Genomic DNA, 8,224 nt, shown 5'->3' on the forward strand with positions numbered 1-8,224 from the left:
GCTGTGTAGCACTGGGAACTGTCTAGTCACTTATGATGGAGCATGATAATGTTCGAAAAAAGAATGTATACATGTGTGTGTAACTGGGTCACCATGCTATACAGTAGAAAATTGACAGAACACTGTAAATCAGGTATAATGAACAAAATTAAAACCATATAAAAAATAAAAATCTGAAGACAATTTTTTTCCAGTTACCTTGGAGTTTATTTAAACTAAGAGAAAATGGTCATAATGTTTTCATGCAATACATACTTGGGTCTTTAAATAACAATTGTGACAAATACAAGAAAGAATTAAGGAATGCTGCACTTGTGATCCAACATTTAGGGTTGTACATAATTTAAAAAAATGTCTTGGACTTCCCGTCGTGGTGCAGTGGAAATGAATCTGACTAGGAACCATGAGGTTGTGGGTTCTATCCCTGGCCTCACTCAGTGGGTTAAGGATCCGGCGTTGCTGTGGTGTAAGTCTCAGACACGGCTCGGATCTGGTGTTGCTGTGGCTGTGGGGTAGGCTGGCAGCTACAGCTCTGATTAGACCTCTACCCTGGGAACCTCCATATGCCACAGGGGCAGCCCTCAAAAGACAAAAAAAAAAAAAGAAAGAAAAGAAATGTCTCAAACAGTTTTCGAAATACTGTAGTAGCCAATATATAGTGGCATGCCTTAGGTAGCCATAGGAACTCAGTTTAGAAAAGAAAGAAAAAAGGAGTTCCGGTCGTGGCGCAGTGGTTAATGAATCCGACTAGGAACCAAGAGGTTGCGGGTTCGGTCCCTGCCCTTGCTCAGTGGGTTAAGGATCCGGCCTTGCCGTGACCTGTGGTGTAGGTTGCACCGTGACCTGTGGTGTAGGTTGCAGATGGGGCTCGGATCCCGCGTTGCTGTGGCTCTGGCGTAGGCCTTCATTCCCAGGCTGAATCGACCCCTAGCCTGGGAACCTCCATATGCCGTGGGAGCAGCCCAAGAAATAGCAAAAAAGAAAGGAAGAAAGAAAGAAAAAAAAAATCACACTTGGAGCTACTCAATTTCTTCAAAATCATTGAGCAAGAAAAGCAACAGTGAACTTCCATATAGATTTTACATAGCTTCTATACAGTACCTTGACTTAAATCTAAGAACAAAAGTTAAGACTCTCCTCCTCTATTTTTGGTAAACAACTGCTTGGCAAACTTAGATGACTTTTCCCCTTGGATTTTACCTGGGAGTGGCCTTTTGAAGTTTTTATTTAAAAGAGGGCAGGTTTGGCACTTTTATACTGATGTCACCCATGTTAATATTTCTTGGGATCTCAGGGAGGTTTATATTCTTTACAGCTGTTACAGCCGGAGCTGGAGCTCCTGCTAAGCCAGCCTCAGATTTGCCCAGTTTATTTGTGCATCAGTTTGTGTAACAATCTCATTCATGTTGGTCTCTAATACCATTCCTCCCATGACCATTTCTGCAAGAATACTGTGAACCTTATCTACATGAAAAATTAAATCCACCTCACAGACGTTTTCAAAACATTTGTCTAACGTTTCCACAAATACTTGAATTAGATCTAAAATGCCAAGTTCACTTTCTAAAGAATCACACAGAAGACAAAATGTAATTGTGTAATGTCTATAAATCAGTTTTCAGATCCTCCAATTAATAATCCTCCTTCTAGGAAATTACATTTTCATCTCTCTTAGATACCGAATGGAATGTCTCCCTGATGATTTGTTGTTGTGTATCTCCCCTGTAGGGCTGCTAGAACTTGGAGAGCCGCGGTTTCGTGTGGTTATTAAGAGGAGGATCGCCTTGATCATGGCTGAGCCAGGTCCACCCGCTGAGCAGGGGGTGCGGGTGAGGCTCGCCTCGGGATCTCGCGGGTGATCCTTCCCCACCCGTCCTTTCCTGTGCGCATGGGGGACCCCGAGTTGCGGGGCGGAGCTTGGAGCGACAATTTAATTTTTTTTTTTTTTTGTCTTTTTGTCTTTTGTTGTTGTTGCTATTTCTTGGGCCGCTCCCGCGGCATATGGAGGTTCCCAGGCTAGGAGTTGAATCGGAGCTGTAGCCACCGGCCTACGCCAGAGCCACAGCAACGCGGGATCCGAGCCGCGTCTGCAACCTACACCACAGCTCACGGCAACCAACGCCGGATCGTTAACCCACTGAGCAAGGGCAGGGACCGAACCCGCAACCTCATGGTTCCTAGTCGGATTCGTTAACCACTGCGCCACCACGGGAACTCCCGACAATTTAATTTTTTATGTCTTCATTTAAAAGATGAAATGATAATTTCTGTAATACCCTAATATTTTATTTTATTTTATTTTATTTTATTTTAATTTTGTCTTTATAGCGCCACACCTGCCGGCATATGGAGGTTCCCAGGCTGGGGATCAAATGGGAGCTACAGCTGCCCTGCTATGCCACAGCCACATCTTCACCCTTGGATACTTAACCCACTGAATGAGGCCAGGGATGGAACCTGTGTCCTCATGGATGCTAGTCAGATTCCTTAACCGCTGAGCCACGAAGGGAACTCCAGTAATTGATCTTTTATTTATTTATTTATTTTAGCAGCCTCAGTGACATATGGAGGTTCCCAGGCTGTGTATACGAGCTACACCACAGCTCCTGGCAATGCTGGGTCCTTAACCCACTGAGCAAGGCCAGGGATGGAACCTGCGTCCTCATGGATCCTAGTCAGATTCATTTCCACTGAGCCACGCTGGGAACTCCCAATAACTGATAATTTAACCCAGTGATTGATATACAGTTCCAGTTTGTTTATGTTTTTTTATTGTCTATTTATTTTCTATAGGTCACATAGTCATGTGTCTTGCTGAAGTTTTATATCCCTCAAGCATACTTGCAAAGTTACTTTCTTTTGTTGTAAGCAAGGGGGTAAGCCTTTAAGCATGAAGTTGTATATATTGGCAGGGTTTCTCATTGGAGGATTTTCTTATATTTTTTTACTTGTTTCAAAGTATCATCCAACACTGATAAATTGCATTAAAATGTATGATCTATTTGCACCAAAATGCTTTTGATTTCAGCATAGTGTATTTCCTCATTTGATATTATACATGTTAGAATGTTAATTCGCGTGGGAAATGCCGATTGCATCTGATCCTGATATCCATTGTATATCCTTTATATGTCTATAATGTATATAACCCATATGCTCGTCAAATTTGGAAAACAAATTTTTGTCTTTAATAAAATATTCAAAAGAATTACATTTGATTTTATAGAAGCAGAAGTTTTGCATATAAAATTTGAGCAAAACAAGACAAATGTGGGATAATCATTTAGGGAGAGGAAATAATGGCTTCTACTCCTTTATACTCCTACTGTGGCTGTTCCATTGTCATTTATCTGCAATATCTTTTTCCAGATAATAATTTCCCAAGTCTGGCCATATTAAATTTTTCTTTCAATAAAGTTGATACATTTTCTGTTGTCATGACAGTTCAGTACTCAATGTGAACATAATTTATAATCTGACACATTTGTTAATACTAGGTTGCATACGTTTTTTTTGTTTGTTTTTGGGGGGTTTTCTTTGGCTTTTTTTTTGTCTTTTTGCCATTTCTTGGGCCGCTCCTGCGGCATATGGAGGTTCCCAGGCTAGGGGTCGAATCGCAGCTATAGCCACTGGCTTACACCACAGCCACAGCAACGCCAGATCTGAGCCGTGTCTGCGACCTACACCACAGCTCATGGCAAGGCCGGATCGTTAACCCACTGAGCAAGGCCAGGGATTGAACCTGCAACCTCATGGTTCCCAGTCAGATTCGTTAACCACTGCGCCACCACGGGAACTCCTGCATACGTTTTAAAATGGGAAAGTAAGGAAGAGTGTTTTCCTTCTTATGTTCTCAATGGTATTTCAGGCTTCATGAAATTTCCTACTAGCATTATCAGTTCCTTTTTTTTTTTTTTTTGTCTTTTTGTCTTTTGTTGTTGTTGTTGCTATTTCTTGGGCCGCTCCCGCGGCATATGGAGGTTCCCAGGCTAGGGGTTGAATCAGAGCTGTAGCCACCGGCCTACGCCAGAGCCACAGCAACGCGGGATCCGAGCCGCGTCTGCAACCTACACCACAGCTCACGGCAACCAACGCCGGATCGTTAACCCACTGAGCAAGGGCAGGGACCGAACCCGCAACCTCATGGTTCCTAGTCGGATTCGTTAACCACTGCGCCACCACGGGAACTCCTTTTTGCCTTTTCTAGGGCTGCTCCTGAGGCATATGGAGGTTCCCAGGCTAGGGGTCGAATTGGAGCTGTAGCCACTGGCCTATGCTAGAGCCACAGAAAGGAGGGATCCAAGCCGAGGGTGTGACCTACATCACAGCTCTCGGCAATACCGGATCCTTAACCCACTGAGCAAGGCCAGGGATGGAACCTGCAACTAATAGTTCCTAGTCGGATTCATTAACCACTGAGCCACGATGGGAACTCCTATCAGTTCCTTTTAAATTCTGTTACACAGATAAAGCACAGATCCCTTTCCGTCATTACCTACATGACTATTCTTATAAGCTATAAATTCATCTAAATTGAGAAAGATTTGGGGGTTTCAGCTTCCAATGCTTTCTTGTGATCCTCTAAGAAGCTTTTTTTTTTTTTTTTTTTTTTTGCATGAAACTAATCTTTTATTTTATTTTTGTAAACTCTCTTTCTCTCTCTCTCACTTTGTCTCTTACCTGCCCCAGGGTATATGGAGTTCCTAGGCCAGGGATTAGATCTGAGCCATAGTTGCAACCTATGCCACAGCTGTAGCAACACTTTAAAGAATCCAGCGCAGATCCTTCAACCCAGTGAGATCAAGTCTGCGTCCCAGCGCTCCAGAGATGTCGCCAATCCTGTGGCGCCACAGCAAGAACTCCCCTTCCTTCCTTCTTCCTTCCCTCCCTCTCTCCCTCTTTCTTTCTTCCACACTCTCAGTATGTGGAAATTACTGGGCCATGGATCAAACCTGTGTCACATCAGTGACCTGAGCCACAGAAGTGACAACACCAAATGCTCAGCCCACTGAGTCACCAGGGAACTCCAAGGGTGGCCAATCTTTTAAAGAGCCGTTGTAAGACACAGACATACAGATCAAAAACCTTATAATATAGAATAGATAATTATATATCTATATGTTTTTTAACACCAAAATGCAAAAAATAAACATTTTAAAGAAAGTGTATATTAGTTTGCATTATTTGCCTTTCTGTGACAAAAACATTATTATTTACATAAAACCACCACAGCACTAGTTAACAGCGGCAGCAAACCTTTGTAATTTTAGAGTCTAAAAATCACTGGGGTTCTAGTATAGACCCAGAAAATTATAATTCCTCAACCTTCTGAACTCAGAAGAACTCTGAATGAAAGACTCTCCACTGGCGATCCTTTATGGGATAGAATAACCACATTCTCTTTTACTTATTTCAGCTTCTTCGAGAAAGAGTTAGTTGTCCAGCAGAAAAACACTCCTGAGTGTTTCTTGTTCTGTTTGTCCATTTTCAGTTCAGGTTTGGACAGTCATATTTTCTTTTTTTTTTTTTTTTCTGGCCCCTCCACTGCATTTGGAATTCCCAGGCTAGGGATCAGATCCAAGCTATAGTTGCAATCTAAGCCACAGCTGTGGCAACACCGAATCCTTAACCCATTGTGCCAGGCTGGGGATTGAACCTGCATCCCAGTGCTCCCAAGATGCTGTGGATCCCATTGTGCCACATCGCAAACTCCCGGGACAGTCATGTTTTCCATCTGTATTATGATAAAGGGAGAGGCATTCCCAGTACAAGGCTCTGTACCAAGTTTGTACCCCCTCTCCCATTTTTGGCCATGCTGCAGCATGCAGAAGTCCCTGAGCCAGGGATCAAACCTGTGCTACTGCAGTGATAATGCCTGATCTTTGATCCATTGAGCCACCAGGAACCACAGCTCCCCCTTTACACTAAATTTGTCTGTCCATTTCTTCATAGTTCTTAGAAGTTTGCATACGCTCTTTACTAAGATATGTTTCCTTACATTACCAAAAGATTTACGACAGCACCTAAAAGGTTTATGACAGCACCAACAGCCTCGCTGGAGTGCTCTCTGTGTGTCAGACGCTGTGCTCCCTAACCTCTATATTTGCATTGCCATTTCATTCTCACAACAGTCCCGGGAAATAAGTTCTATTACTATGTTTTATGGTTGAAGAAATTGAGAACCAGAGACCAGCTCTTTCAGGATCATACAGCCACTAGGTGGCAAATCAGTACATAAAACAGAAGCCGGGATTCAGGAGATAGGGGTTCAGGACTTCGAGCTGAAAACTGGGGCTCTAGATGTGTTGGAGCCAAGGGCTTGGCAATAACACCCAGCCTAGTGGAGAGAGACATGTGGCATCGAATAGGTGCTGGAATAGAGGAACATACAAGGGACAATCGAGCAAATAGGTGGTAAGCAAATAACACAGACACAGAGCATGGAGCTGTTGAGTTCTCAGCATAACTACTGAGGGAGAGGAGGCTGGCCTGGGGAACTGGCCTCTCAGCTACGTAAGGCAGTCGTGTGAGGAGAGAGTATGAAAATACTTACCAAGGAAACTGCCAGGGGGTTTGGATAGCCAATGTGAGTGTTTGGGGATTTGAGGAGAGTATTAGCAAAGTGGGGTGACAGGTGCAGAGATGAGGCTACACGGGGTTCGAGCCTCAAGGGATGATGACATGATGTAGCATCTAGACTTTTGAGTGTAGGGGAGAAGCACAGAAAGGCCCTAGGCCGGGGAATGATAAGACCAGACTGACAGTTTTCTTTCTTTCTTTCTTTCTCTCTTTCTCTCTCTTTCTTTCTTTCTTTCTTTCTTTCTTTCTTTCTTTCTTTCTTTCCTTTCTTTCTCTTTCTTTCTTTCTTTCTTTCTTTCTTTCTTTCTTTCTTTCTTTCTTTCTTTCTTTCTTTCTTTCTTCCTTCCTTCCTTCCTTCCTTCCTCCCTTCCTTCCTTTTCTTCTTTCTTTCTTCCTTCCTTTCTTCCTCTCTCTTTCTCTTTCTCTCTCTCTCTGTCCCTCTCTTTCTTTCTTTCCTTAATGGTTTGTTTTTTTTTTTTTTTGAAGGCTACACCTGCAGCATGTCAGAATTCCCAGGCTAGGGGTCAAATCAGAGCTGCAGCTGCAGGCCTACCCCACAGCAGTTGCAACACCAAATCTGAGCTGCATCTGTGACCTACACCACAGCTCACAGGAATGCCGGATCTTTCACCCACTGAGCAAGCCAGGGATTGAATCTGCATCTTCACAGATACTAGTTGGGTTCATAACTGCTGAGCCACAACAGGAACTGCTCAGATTGACCGTTTTAGAGAGAGCTCACAGCGCTATTTTTTTTTTTTTCACTCATGTCCTAGAAATTTTCCTCCAGAAAGCTGGACTTCCATAAAGGCTCTCTCCTCCATGCTTGACTGTCTTAAGGCAGTGTTTTCCAGGGGCTCCCAGATCACAGCAGAGAGAGGCTGGTGGCAGGTCATGGCCCACTGCAGGGTCTATAACTGGGACCCAGGTCTGTCTGCTATTGCTTGAGGACAGAGGGGCAAGACTTCTCCATTCCTTGGCCTATGGTGCTGGGTCCCATAGCGCCCTCAATAGCACCTCTGTTCATAGATGGATGCTGAATTTTTGTTGTTTGGAGGGGAAGGGACAAAAACAAGGGATGTCTATGCCTTTATAATGCTGACCTCACCTATTTCATGTGTACAATTTAACTGTTTCATGTGTACAATTTCATTTACTATTTTTAAACTATTGTTTTATTTAAATATTTAACTAAATATTATACTTTATTATTTATTTATGTTTATTTAACTGTTCCATGTGTATAATTCAGTGGCATTGAGTATGCTCATGCCACTGTGCAACCACCACCACTGTCCATCTCTAGAACTTTTATCTTCCCAACCTGAAAAATCTGTATCTATTAAATAGTCACTCTTCATCATCCCTGCCCCTCGGCACCCGGTATAATCACTATTCTACTTTCTGTCACTATGAATTTGACTATTCTAGGTACCTTTCATATTAGAGGAGTCATACAGTATTTGTCCTTTTGTTTTTTTCTTTTCTTTTTTCTTTTTTGCTTTTTAGGGCCGCTCCCATGGCATATGGAGGTTCCCAGGCTAGGGGTCGAATCGGAGCTACAGCTGCCGGCCTACACCACAGCACAGCCACATCAGATCCGAGCTGTGTCTGCGACCTACATCACAACTCATGGCAACACTGG

General features: G+C 43.3%; 1 pseudogene; it reads right to left on the reverse strand.

Annotated features, from left to right (window-relative positions):
• Positions 1-1,223: 1,223 nt before the first annotated feature.
• On the reverse strand, positions 1,224-1,792 carry LOC110259863 (AP-3 complex subunit sigma-1 pseudogene; annotated as a pseudogene).
• Between the last annotated feature and the right edge of the window lie 6,432 nt (positions 1,793-8,224).

Source organism: Sus scrofa, chromosome 3 (genome assembly GCF_054392235.1).
Source record: "Sus scrofa isolate SSC_HxYL_T2T_F1_AM1 chromosome 3, Sscrofa_HxYL_maternal_Yorkshire_Landrace_v2.0, whole genome shotgun sequence".
Classification (NCBI taxonomy): Eukaryota; Metazoa; Chordata; class Mammalia; order Artiodactyla; family Suidae; genus Sus; species Sus scrofa.